The sequence below is a fragment of the Sus scrofa genome, chromosome 9 (assembly GCF_054392235.1).
Source record: "Sus scrofa isolate SSC_HxYL_T2T_F1_AM1 chromosome 9, Sscrofa_HxYL_maternal_Yorkshire_Landrace_v2.0, whole genome shotgun sequence".
In the NCBI taxonomy this organism is placed as follows: domain Eukaryota; kingdom Metazoa; phylum Chordata; class Mammalia; order Artiodactyla; family Suidae; genus Sus; species Sus scrofa.
This window is the reverse complement of record NC_139391.1, coordinates 36,641,886-36,654,885: the sequence shown is the minus strand read 5'-3', so window position 1 is coordinate 36,654,885 and position 13,000 is coordinate 36,641,886. Positions and strand designations below refer to the sequence as shown.

At 47.8% G+C, this 13,000-nt stretch overlaps 1 non-coding gene across 3 annotated transcripts; it reads right to left on the bottom strand.

Annotated features, from left to right (window-relative positions):
• Positions 1 to 135: 135 nt before the first annotated feature.
• On the bottom strand, positions 136 to 12,160 carry LOC102164598 (uncharacterized). Of its 3 annotated transcripts, XR_014815186.1 has the most exons (3): positions 8,583 to 8,948; positions 4,999 to 5,420; positions 136 to 3,455 (listed from the first exon to the last, which is right to left on the bottom strand). It is a non-coding gene; the product is annotated as an uncharacterized LOC102164598 (transcript). The 3 variants fall into 3 exon arrangements; XR_014815185.1 differs by lacking the exons at positions 4,999 to 5,420; positions 8,583 to 8,948 and adding an exon at positions 10,602 to 12,160; XR_014815184.1 differs by lacking the exon at positions 4,999 to 5,420 and having other exon boundaries at positions 8,583 to 9,016.
• Between the last annotated feature and the right edge of the window lie 840 nt (positions 12,161 to 13,000).

Genomic DNA, 13,000 nt, shown 5'->3' with positions numbered 1-13,000 from the left:
GGCTCCCTGGTTGCCTGGTCTAGTATCTTAACCTCTACACTAGTTTTGCCTTAACAACAGTCTTGCCTTCTTTAGAAGTGTTGCGGAAACCGCAAAAAACTGTGGCAACGGAAGGAGACAAGCAGCACTCGGAGATATGGAAAAGCAAGGTTTATTCAGCACCGGTGCGGGCTCAGAGGAGTCACCTCCAGAGTCTGAGCACCAGGTCTTTGTTCTCAGTAACTTTTATACACTACAAGGTCTTGATTTTTCCATGTAAGCATCCCGGACCTCCCCCATCCCCAAGCAGACAGTGTTCCTCCCTAAGAAACTGAGCAAGCAAGGTTACAGAAGCAGAACTGATAAGCAATGTTGGGTACCTGATTAGCAGGGCTGCTGGCTTGGACAGAGAGCACACAGTTGTTACATTATTACAAGAAGGGTGGCATAGTAATTAGCACAGCTGGAAAGGCTTGCAGCTGCCTTCTTAGCCAAGGGGGGGTTGTTCTTTAGCTAAAACTCTATTTCATTCCCCCCTCTTGATGTTCAGGGCGCATCTGCACCCTTTACAGATCATCATCAGTCATAACCCTTTGATAGCCTCTAATAAGTAGCAGGTGGGAGGCTGTTTTTCTTTCAACCATGGTTTTTATAAAACCTTTTATAATATTTATCAGGAGAGGTACAAGGCAGGGAACAAGTAGGCACCCTGCGAGTATAACCATGACTATTCCAACCATTGTCTTAATTCCTCCCAACCAAGAGAACCATTTACCAAAGAGACTGTCTGCATCCCATCCTTTCCAAGTTTGTACAGGCTGGTTTAGTCATGCGGTCAGCAATTTCCTCTATCACCTTTCCAGCATCATCTATTTGTAGACAACAATTACTTAAGTTAAATTTTCCACAAACCCCTCCTTCAGAAGCAAGTAAATAATCCAAGGCCAAGCGCTTTTGGTAGATTGCACTGCGCATTTTAGTTTGTGGTTGGACCAATATAGTCAAGGCCCTTGCAGTGTCATTTGTTATAAGTTCCAAAACTGCCTGTAGTCTGATGATGCGGTTCAGCATATAGATAGGGGTGCAATATCCCCAAGAGCCATCCTCTGCCCAGGTGGCAGGTCCATAATATTGAATTATCCATTCTGGGGGCCATTCATCATCTTTCCACTCTCCAATTTGGAGAGCCCTCCGGTCTCTCTGGGAACCCTGTGCCCTATATATAGGAACTCCCAGTTGCTCTCCTAGTGACAGCGGGAGCAGGAAGAAGGAAGGTCTGATTGTTCCCAGTACACATGCCCCAGCCCAATTTGGGGGGAGTATGGAATAGGCCATTTTTTGCAAATCCAATATAATCCCTTTGGTGCCCGCCACTGGATATTAGTACTGATATCTTCCCATGCTTGTTGAAGGTGGGAAAAGTTAGACAAGGGATTAGGCTTGGGCTCTGAGTGATTGGAGGATGACCACCATTGAGTCTTTTGGGCAGTCAGATTATAATACCTTAGGCCTAAACATGTTAAGCTTCCTACCGAAACATTAAACCGTCCTCCCCACCTCGCAAGACAATTTCTCCCTATAATAGCAGTTCTGAGGAGCCATACCCCATTGGTGAGTTGGGGGTATGCAGTCTCATTAGGAGGCTCTAATGGGTCCAGTTCTCTGGCTTGCCAAGGCCAGTGGTCTCCTGTGTTTGTTCCCCCGCATACATAACAAGAGGAGACCTTGAGAGTTTGTGCAATAGTTTCTGCCAGGGCTAAGAACAAGTTCTTAGTTGTGGCCAGAATGGGAGGTGGGGTGTTTCTTATTTCTTCATAAAAGGAATGAAAGATGCTGTGAGAGGCAGCTTGGAGCGCAAACGTGATTCTCTGGAAATGTAACACAGCTCCAGGGTCAAGGCCTCTTCCGTCAATGCGAATGCTTATTTTGAAACCCTCCTTCCATTTGGGCTCACTGGAATTGAAAATAGTGAAATTAACTGGGTTACAAGTTTTAGTCTGGCAGTCTGGAGGGGCTGTACCCTTTTGAAGGACAGCTGTTTTGTCTCCCTTATTCCAGTTGCCCAGGCCACACAGCTCCAGTAAGTGCATTCCAAGCAATCATTCCAGGTGGTCCCCCAGCACATATATTTATGCTGGAGCCTATATTCTCTTTCCCATGATGAGCTTCCACATGGTCTAGTAGAAGTCCATGACCCATTCATAGCTTCACAGGCATCGAAAAGTATTGACACTGGCAACTTGGGGTTGGTAATTTGGGTCCGATTAATTAGCTGCCCTGACTTATGAGAGCGCTGGACTTCTAACCATTCCTCAGTTGGTGAGTATCGTGGATCAAAGCAAGTATATTGGTCCCCCTGTTGACAGATAGAATAAGTGGTCCTGTTGTGAGTACAACTTCCATGAATTTCTCCGGAACAGGAGAAACGAGTGGAGTAAAGCAAAGTCCATGTAACCCCTTGATCTGATCAGGTCACTCGAATGCACGGGTCACATAAGGACATGGATCCTGACAGAACCAAAGGGGACCAGATTAACAGTAGCAGGCAGCAAACATACATGTTGGTCATAAGATAACAGTATATGACAGTTAGAGAGTCTCTTGTGGAAGGGAGGTAAGGCAGTTTATTTTACCAGGCTGCCGATTCCTCAAGCTTCAGCTGTGTGTTGACGGACCAGCTTCCGGTGTGGTCAGAGCAGGGCTTTGAGATCGTCGTCCCCTTCTCTGTATTGTCAGGCGAAGAGGTCTCTCCAGATCGAGGGCAGTCTCCCACTCTCCAAGGTCGTCAGCTGTGCCAGCCGGTTTTACTCTAGAATGATGGATCCAAGCATCTATTCCTGTTACTTTAAGAGCAGTGGGGGTGGTTAGAATTACAGTATAGGGGCCCTTCCATACCGGCCTCAAAGGCTCCTTTTTCCAGTCCTTTATCCACACCTGGTCCCCCGGCTTGTGGGGGTGTACTGTTATACCTAAGGACACAGGTATTCTGTCTGTGACCCATCTATGTATCCGAGAAATAGTGAGCCCCAGTCCTTGTAATTCTTTATGTAATTCCAAGTCTCCCAACTCCCTGGTGTTTCCTTTTAAACTGATTAGTGGAGGTGGCCTTCCATATAAGATTTCAAATGGCGAGAATCCTATTCCCGCTCGGGGTGAGCATCTCACTTTTAAGAGGGCCACCGGCAACATGTCTATCCAGGGCAAGCCAGTTTCCTGACATAACTTTGCCAGTGTCTGTTTAAGGCTTCGGTTCATGCGTTCTACTTTCCCTGAACTTTGAGGGCGATACACAGAATGTAGTTTCCATCGGATCTGTAAAGCTTTTGCCACCTATTGTACTGTTTCAGCCACAAATGCCGGTCCATTATCTGACCCGATGGTCAGAGGCATTCCATATCTGGGAATAATGTCTCTCAGGAGTGCCTTGGTTACTTCCCTTGCCTTTTCAGTTCGGGTAGGGAAGGCCTCTATCCATCCTGAAAAAGTACAGATAAAAACTAGTAAATATTTGTACCCCTTACTAGGGGAGACCTCAGTAAAGTCCACTTCCATATCCTCGAATGGGGACAGTCCGCAGTGCTGTGCCCCAGCTGGTCTGTGGGGCCCCTGGCGGGCATTACTCTGTAAACAGGTTATGCATCTTTGGGAGACAGAGGAGCAGAGTGCAGGAAGACGAGCAATGAGATAGTACTGGCCCAGTAAGCTCTCTAAGGCAGTTTTGCCCATGTGGGTTAGCTCATGTTCTTGGCGGACTAGTTTGTAGGCCAGCTGTTCTGGAATGTAAACTCAGTGGTCCCATGTGACCCACCACCCTGTTTTAGTTTTAGTTCCTCCTTCCTCCCTTATCCGTTTTTCTTCCTCTGGAGAATATTTGGGGACAGCTGGCACTTCTGGGGCCAGCAAGACCTTAGGTTTGTCTGGCTGTTGTCCCCAGGCTGCCTGTCTGGCAGCTGCATCAGCACTATGGTTTCCTTTTGTCACTGGGTCATCCCCCTTTTGGTGGCCTTTACAGTGGATAACTGCAACTTCTTTAGGTTCCCATACTGCCTCTAGGAGCTTTAAGATTTCAGCCTGGTTTCTAATTCCTTTTCCTTCAGCAGTGAGGAGCCCTCTTTCTTTATATAAGGCTCCATGGACATGTAAAGTTGCAAAGGCATATCGTGAGTTGGTATAGATATTAACTCGCTGGTCTTGGATGAGTTCCAGTGCTCTGATTAAGGCCCATAATTCTGCTCTCTGTGCTGACCAGCCTTGAGGAAGCACCTCTGCTTCTATCACTTTTAAGTCAGATACCACAGCATATCCTGCCATCCTTTTTCCATCCTCCATAAAGCTGCTGCCATCAGTATATAAAACCAGGTCAGGATTTTGGAGTGGTTTATCAGTCAAAGTCAGGCCTGCTGGAAAACACCTCATCTAGTACCTCCAGGCAGTTATGGTCTGGGGGCCCCGCTTCATCTGGCAGAAAAGTGGCTGGGTTCAGAGTTCGTACAACCTCCAGTTTTACCCGTGGATTTTCACATAGTAACACTTGATATTGAGTCATTCATGCATGTGTGAGCCAATGGTGGCCCTTGGTATCCATTAGGGCTACAACTGAGTGTGGGACTTTAACATTGAGGTTTTGTCCCAGGGTCAACTTGTCAGCCTCTCTTACCAACAAGGTGGTAGCTGCCAGCGCTCGGAGGCAGGGAGGCCATCCGGCAGCAACTGAGTCAATTTGTTTAGACAGATATGCCACTGGCCTCTGCCAAGGCCCAAATTCTTGAGTTAAGACTCCCAAAGCCATCCCATTTTTCTCATGAACAAAAAGGTTAAATTCTCTGGTTACATCAGGAAGTCCCAAGGCTGGAGCCTCAGTGAGTTTAGTTTTGATTGTCTGAAACGCTGTCTCCTGGCTTGGTCCCCATTTAAGGAGTGCCTTTTCTTCCCCTTTTAGAGCCTCATACAGAGGCCTGGCCAGGTCTGAAAACCCGGGGATCCATATCCGGCAGAATCCTGCTGCCCCTAGGAACTCACCTTCCGGCGGGTGGTAGGGACAGGAATGCCACAAACTGCCTGCTTTCTTTCAGTCCCCAGCATTCGTTGGCCCTGCATGATGTTGAAGCCCAGATACTTGACTTGTTTTTTTTGCAGATTTGTGCCTTTTTCTTTGATACCCGATACCCTGCCTCCATCAGTAGGGAAAGGAGAGCTCTTGTTCCCTCTAGGCACTGAGCCTCCGTGGTGCCAGCTAGTAAGAGGTTGTCAACATACTGTAGCAAAACACAGCCCAGTTTCTGTCCAGGAAATTTAGCTAGGTCAGCAGCTAAGGCGCCGCTAAAAAGAGTGGGAGAGTTTTTCAATCCTTGTGGGAGTCTAGTCCAGGTGAGCTGTTCCTTTGTCCCTGTATGTGGATTCTCCCATTCAAAAGCAAACAAGGGCTGACTGGCAGGTGCCACCTGGAGGCAGAAAAAGGCGTCTTTTAAGTCCAGGCAAGTAAACCACTTAGCAGTGGAATATGGGTATATGGGTTAGGGACGGACAGGTGTAATGTGACTGTTGCTTCATTTATGGCTCTCAAGTCCTGTACTGGACGGTAGTCCTGTGTTCCCGGTTTTTTCACGGGCAGTAAAGGGGTGTTCCAAGGGGACTGACATTTTATTAACAGTCCATGCTGAAGCAGCCGATCCAGGTGAACCTGGATTCCCAGTCGAGCTTCTCTGGGAATTGAGTATTGCTATAGCTTTACCGGTTGAGCTCCGGGTTTTAGATCAATTAAGACAGGAGCGTGGAGTTTTGCCAGTCCTGGTGGGTTTCCTTCAGCCCAAACCAATGGGTATTTAGTCTCTAGTTCGGGGGAATGGTCCCCATTTCTGAAGGGGGAGAGTACAAGCGCCATTCCTCTTCCCTTTTTACAGCAAGAGCCATGATTAAAGGAGAGGGGGGTTCTGTCAATTTAAGTTGGGCCAATCCGTCAGTAGAAAAGGAAATTTGTGCCCCCTTTTTAGCCAGCAGGTCTCTTCCCATCAGGGGGACTGGGCAGTCAGGCAGGTAAAGAAATTCATGTATTACTTCATGGCCTCCTAACCGACATCGTCGAGGACCGCAGAAGGGCCTGTGGGTTTGGTTACCTGTGGCCCCAACAATGGTGGTTTCTTTCCCCGAGAGGGGAGCCACAGGCTGTGTAACCACAGAAAGTTCGGCACCTGTGTCAACCATAAAGTCTATGGGGTGGCCCCCTACTTGAATTCTGACCATAGGCTCTCGGGGGCCCAGTTGGAGAGAGCCTGGTCCCCCCAATCAGACTCAGCTAGGCTGATCAGGTTGGTGCTGAATGGCTCAGATCGGTACCGGCTAGGTGGGGCCTTGGTCTTTTTCTCAGGACGGTTGGGGCATTCATTTTTCCAATGTCCCTTTTCTTTGCAGTAAGCACATTGGTCATGTTCCAGGGGACTCCTTTTCCCTGGCCTTGTGCCTTGTCCCCTACGGGGTGGTCCCATTGGGGGCACCGGTTTTGACAGGGAGGCTGCCATAAGAGTCACTTTTTGTTTCATTCTCTTTTCTGCATCACGGCGGGCCACCTGGTCTCGGTTAATAAAAACCTTGTGGGCTATTTCCAACAGTTTAGTGGCATTCTCTCCTGCAAAGCCTTCTAATTTCTGTAGCTTTTTACGGATATCTGATTGGGCTTGTCCCACAAAGGCAGCATTTATCATCCGTTGGTTCTCAGGGGCCTCGGGATCAAAAGGGGTGTAGGTTCGGGAAGACTCACATAGTCTCTCACAGAATTTGGCTGGGCTTTCATTTGGCTCTTGTAGTATCTCACTGATCTTAGCTATATCAGTGGGCTTTTTAGCCCCAGCTTTTGCCCCCTGTAGGAAGGCCTGCCTGTACCTCTCTAGGTTACGTTTCCCTTCCTCAGTGTCATAGTCCCAGTGGGGGTTTTCTTCTGGGAAGGCTTCCCTCACCCAGTTTGCCAAGTCTGCTCGACCCCCCGCATTGGCCTGAAGCCATTTTTGGGCTTCTGTTACAATTCGCCAGCGCTCTTCAGTGTCAAATAGAGTAAAAAGGAGTTGCTGGCAGTCTATCCAGGTGGGACAGTGTGTCTGGAAAATGAATTCTAAGAGATCAATCAGCGCCTGAGGCTTTTCAGAATATGAGGGAGTATGGTGTTTCTAGTTGAGGAGATCGGCAGTGGAAAAGGGCTGGTAATAATAAAAACATCCCCCCTCTTGTATGGTCCCATCAGGGGCGACTTGCTGTGGTCCCCGTGTCTCCCGTAAGGGCATTTGTAATGCTGGAGTGGCTGCTCCCTGAGCTGAACGGAGATGCCTGCTCATAGGTTCTGGAGAATCTGGCTGTGGGGGTGATATTGCCTCGGGAACTTCAGAAGCAGAAGCAGGAAGGGAAACAGAAGGCGGTGGGCTATCTGGCATCTGGGGACCTTTGGCTCCTGGACGTGGGGCAAGCAGCACATAAGGTGGTGGCATAGGGGGCGAGTCATCAGGTTCCCCTTGATAAATAGGTGGCACCTTCCTTTGAGACAAGGTCTTTTTCTTGGACTGGGCTACTAGCACCCTACACTGTCCCTGGTCTGTGGTGCAGAACCGAACCCATGGGGGCCTCAAATAGGCAATTTCTAACCATTGATCAATATATGGAAATTGGTCTGGGTGTCCAGGGTCTCCTGTTATAACACTATATACTGGTGTAACTGTGAACACATCTAAGGTCCCTTCTGGAGGCCAGCCAACACCAAAGGAGGGCCACTCTAGGGTACAGAGGGTACACAGTTTTCCAGGACTCAGCTTAACACCATAATCTCTAGAAAATCCTTTCTTAAAATTCTTTTTTTTTTTTTTTTTTTGCCTTTGTCTTTTTGTTTTTTGTTGTTGTTGTTGCTATTTCTTGGGCCGCTCCCGCGGCATATGGAGGTTCCCAGGCTAGGGGTTGAATAGGAACTGTAGCCACCGGCCTACACCAGAGGCACAGCAACGCAGGATCCGAGCCGCGTCTGCAACCTACACCACAGCTCACGGCAACGCCGGATCGTTAACCCACTGAGCAAGGGCAGGGACCGAACCCGCAACCTCATGGTTCCTAGTCGGATTCGTCAACCACTGCGCCACGACGGGAACTCCAAAATTCTTAACCATACACTCTAAGACAGTGGGCTTGGAAGCCGATTTACCCATTGTGTGAAGTCCCACCCTGTGCTGGTGATGCAAGACAAACAGTGAGGACAAGGCCTCAGGTAACAATCGCTTCCTCCGCCTGACCGCTCCCCTGGAGGAGATATTTCAGGCGCCTCTTAGCATAGGTGGGACTGTATAAACCCCAACGTCAGGATCCCCCGAAGAGGGCCACCATAAGCTGTATGAGGGTCATCGTGGAACTGCAGGTTAGGACTCACTCTGGCTCCGTAGTCCAAAGATGGTGGAGCATGGGCTCTTGTTCTCTCCAGTCACTCACACACACACACACACCAGAATTGGCAAGCCTCCCGATCCCAAGGGAGCAAACCCTGACCTGAGTGACCCTTTGGTCACTGAGAGGTGATCAGTCTCTCCTTCCACCATATGGTGGGTCCTGACTTGGGCAGATATCCCCGGGGCACTCACCAGTCTGACGTCCTGTCCAGGAAGCTGTTTCCACTCTCCTTCTGAGTCCGTTCGGGAAGCGGTGTAGGCCAAGGCCACAGCCCGAGTGAGGGTCTGGATCCGGCAAAATGGCCGGTGCACGCTATCCACCTGTCACCGGGCCGGCGACCGTGGCCTCCCCCAGTTCCCCAACAACGGTGGCACAAAACGCCAGCTCGGTTGTCAGCTTCCCAGCCAACGCACCAAAATGTTGCGGAAACCGCAGAAAACTGTGGCAACGGAAGGAGACAAGCAGCACTCGGAGATATGGAAAAGCAAGGTTTATTCAGCACCGGTGCGGGCTCAGAGGAGTCACCTCCAGAGTCTGAGCACCAGGTCTTTGTTCTCAGTAACTTTTATACACTACAAGGTCTTGATTTTCCCATGTAAGCATCCCGGACCTCCCCCATCCCCAAGCAGACAGTGTTCCTCCCTAAGAAACTGAGCAAGCAAGGTTACAGAAGCAGAACTGATAAGCAATGCTGGGTACCTGATTAGCAGGGCTGCTGGCTTGGACAGAGAGCACACAGTTGTTACATTATTACAAGAAGGGTGGCATAGTAATTAGCACAGCTGGAAAGGCTTGCAGCTGCCTTCTTAGCCAAGGGGGGGTTGTTCTTTAGCCAAAACTCCATTTCAGAAGCACAGGTGCAGGGGTGTGAAAAAGGGAATAGGGAGCTTGGCAAGAGTGAAGCCATCTTGCTGCCACTGTCCATCTTGGTGAACTTAAGGTGACTCATAGGAGGGCTCTGAGAAAAACAAAGTCATTAGGACTTGAGAAACTCCCAAGGGATTGTTCTAAATAAATTCAAAAACAGCTAGATTGTACTTAAGGTTAATCATTAAAGTAACAATATAAGGCATTTTGTACAGCTATACCTCTTTCTGTATCCTGCATGTAACTAAAGGTTAATGTAGCATGTTAGACACATAAGCAAGCACTGTAAATGTATCTCTCCTTTTCTGTTCAGGGTCCATGATTGGGAATCGATTTCCTGTGGACCCGCCGGCATAATAAAGCTATTCTTCATCTTCCTCGAGTGTCCTCTGAGGTGATTTCTGGGAATTCTACAACACAGGGCGTCAGTGTTGACTGGACAATTCTGCCATCCAAAGCACTAGTTGGAAACATTGCCACTCTGTTGGACAGTATGACTTATAGAGAATTTCAAAGCACTTTAAGGGCAGCTGAGAGAGAATTGCAAATTTACTCCTGAGCTACAACAGATAGCTTCCCTTCAAAGTCGACTTCACAAAAACAAGAGCAGGTTCATCACAAATGCGAGCAACAGCCCAAAATGTAGCTCATGTGAACTAAAGTTTGGCACTTGCCATCAGCCTCTACATGGAGTAAAACATGAGCCGCTACAGCTGCTGACCTGCAGCACCACCTGAGCGGAGGAGCTTGGGGTGGAGACCAGAATGAGGTACTCTGTGTTCTAGAAAAACTGGAAGAACAAGTCTTCAGATAGTTACATATTTTTAGGAGATTTTATGACCCCAAATCTTACAACTCCTCATATCTAGGAAAACATTAAAATCCTTTAATGATGACTGATGCCTGTGACTAGTAGTAACTTTCATGAGACCAGCAGCAAACGTTTGTCTGCAAAACATGTGCATGGCTGCATGCACCTCCCCCTTCACCTTCATGATTTATAACTTGATATTCCCCCTATCCTCTTTGGGGCAGTATTTCAGAGCTAAACTGATAGACTGAGCTGTAGTTAAGTGGACAAAACTAAAGATATCATGGTCAGCTGTGAGAACAGCCACTCCCAAGAGTGGACCAGTGAGCCTTGAGGGAACTGTGGAAAGCAACGTAACATCTTTTCTATCAAAGGAAATCTTGGTTACTCTATTTTGCTCCAGTTTCCAATGAAACACCCCCTGCGATCCCCTTCCTCTTTACTCTTTTCCCAGCAACAATTTGTTTCAATTAGCCAACCGGGAAGAAAGTGCACCTGGACCTGACCAATGGGAAGGGAACAGATAAGTCACCTGCATTAGGGATTAAACAAGGGAGGGTCCTTTGTTCAGTGCGCGGGCTTTTTGAGCACACGCGTGCGCCCTTCCGCAGAAATAAAGAGCCTTGTCAAGATCTCCCTGTGTTCATGTGTTTCATTTTTCGACACTGACAATCCAAGCCATGTCCCCAGCAGAACCTAGGAAAGAAACAGAGAAGACTGGCCCACCGCTGAGGTGCATATCAAAGAAGTGATTCCAGTAAGCCTGGACACTTACATCTTCCCATAGAAACTGGTTTTCTATAAATCTCTTCAGGTAAATCTGGTTGTCTGTAAATCTTTTGTTCCTACTACCTTCCCTTTGTGGCAAAAACTCATATTCTAGCTTCCTCCTCTGAGAAGTTTCCCACGGCTACCTCAAATGCTGCCTCCCGGATTTAAGTCCTAATTTTGACAGGGATGGAGTAGGCACAGGTGGTTTTAGAAGTCCCAGCAAAGGACCACAGATAACCAGGGAAATTTAGGGAACCCTGGGAGATCACTGTAAGTTAATAAATTGCTCAGAAAAGTCATCAGAACAAGGCAGGCTTGCTTGACTAGTACAAGTGCGAGAATTGCCTCAGGTCATTGGATGGGAGATGGGATGAGGCCTGCATTCAGATTCAGACCAAGGGATGGAGTTTGAGGACCTCCCTTCTGCTGATTTGAACACACACCTTACCTGATACCAAGGAGGAGCTGCTACTCCCGGAAAGGAAAAGGCAGGCTTGTCCAACCCTGACTCCCCTTGGATGACAAAACTAACCCACCAGCTCCTCAGGGCAGAGCCTCCTTGCCAGGATGCTTGCATCTCTCACAAGCGTCCTATCCTAATAACTGTATTTCTTGCCTATCACTTTGTCTCTCGCTGAATTCCTTCTGCATGGGGACATGAAGATCCTGAACCTTAGTGAATCCAGACATAGGGTGATTGATTCTAATTTAAAACCTTGGGTTTGAGTCCCCATCTGGAATTACTCTGGGTTCAAGTCCCAATCTGTGTTCTGGCTAGGTTCAGGCCGTTAATACTGTCAGTTTCAGTTTCACCCCAAATAAAACTTAACTCTCAGCTTTCAGGTTTTGCATTTTTTTTTTTTTTCAGTTGACACTAACAATTTCATAAGAACCTAGGAATTTGAAAAGTCAAAAAATTTTAAGAAAATAGGGACATTTACTACAAGGAGGATAATTGTGGCAATTGAGTGTCTTACATGTGGGGCAGTCTAGACGCCTTATTCTGATCTTTATTTACATTTGTCAAAAAAAATTTACTTGCTGGAGTTCCCGTCGTGGCGCAGTGGTTAACAAACCCAACAAGGAACCATGAGGTTGCGGGTTCGATCCCTGGCCTTGCTCAGTGGGTTAAGGATCCAGCATTGCCCTGAGCTGTGATGTAGGTCGCAGAGGTGGCTCGGATCCTGCCTTGCTGTGGCTCTGGCATAGGCTGGCATCTACAGCTCTGATTAGCCCCCTAGCCTGGGAACCTCCATATGCCGTGGAAGCGGCCCTAGAAAAGGCAAAAGGACAAAAAAAAAAAAAAAAAAAAAAAAAAAAAAAAAGAGTATGAAAATTGTAAGTTATATAATATTAGGAGAGAAGCTTGGTTAGTGGTGGCTTGAGAAGCCACCAATAGTGTCAACTGTTAAGAGGGCAGTAAAGTAAGCTAAGGATGGAAAGCGTTCAATGCATATGACGGTATTAGGAGGCCACCATGACTTTTAAGAGGTTCAGTGGACACATAAGAAAGGGAGGGAGATTGCAGAAATAGCAAAACCCCCCCCCCCCAAAAAAAATTTACTTGGGAACAATTTCCAGATTAAAGTATATATTTTGGAGTTAGGGCAGGGAGGTAATTGGACTTTTTAAAATTTAATTTAATTTTTCTTTTTAGGGCTGCACCCACAGCATATGGAAGTTCCCAGCTCGGGGTCCAATCAGAGCTGTATTTGCTGGCCTATGCCACAGCCACGGCCACGCAGGATCTTTTAACCCACTGAGCAAGGCCAGGAATCTAATCTTCATCCTCATGGATACTGAGAGGGATGGAGTAGGCATAGGTAGTTGTAGAGGTCCCAATAAAGGATCATAGATAGAGAGGGAAACCAAGGGGGACACTGTAAGTTAATAATTGCTCAAGAAAGCCATCAGAACAAAGCAGGCTTGTTTGACTAGTGAAGGCACGAGGGAACTGCTCAGATCATTGGGTCAGGGGTGGCATGAGGCCTGTGTTCAGATTCAGGCCTGGGGCAGGAATTTGAGGACCCTCCTTCTGCAGATTTGAATCACACCTTACCAGATACTAAGGAGGAGCTACTTTCCCAACCCCTACTCCCCTTGGATGATATAACTGTAGCCCACCTGACCCTGGGGGCAGAGACTCCTTGCCTCCCACTT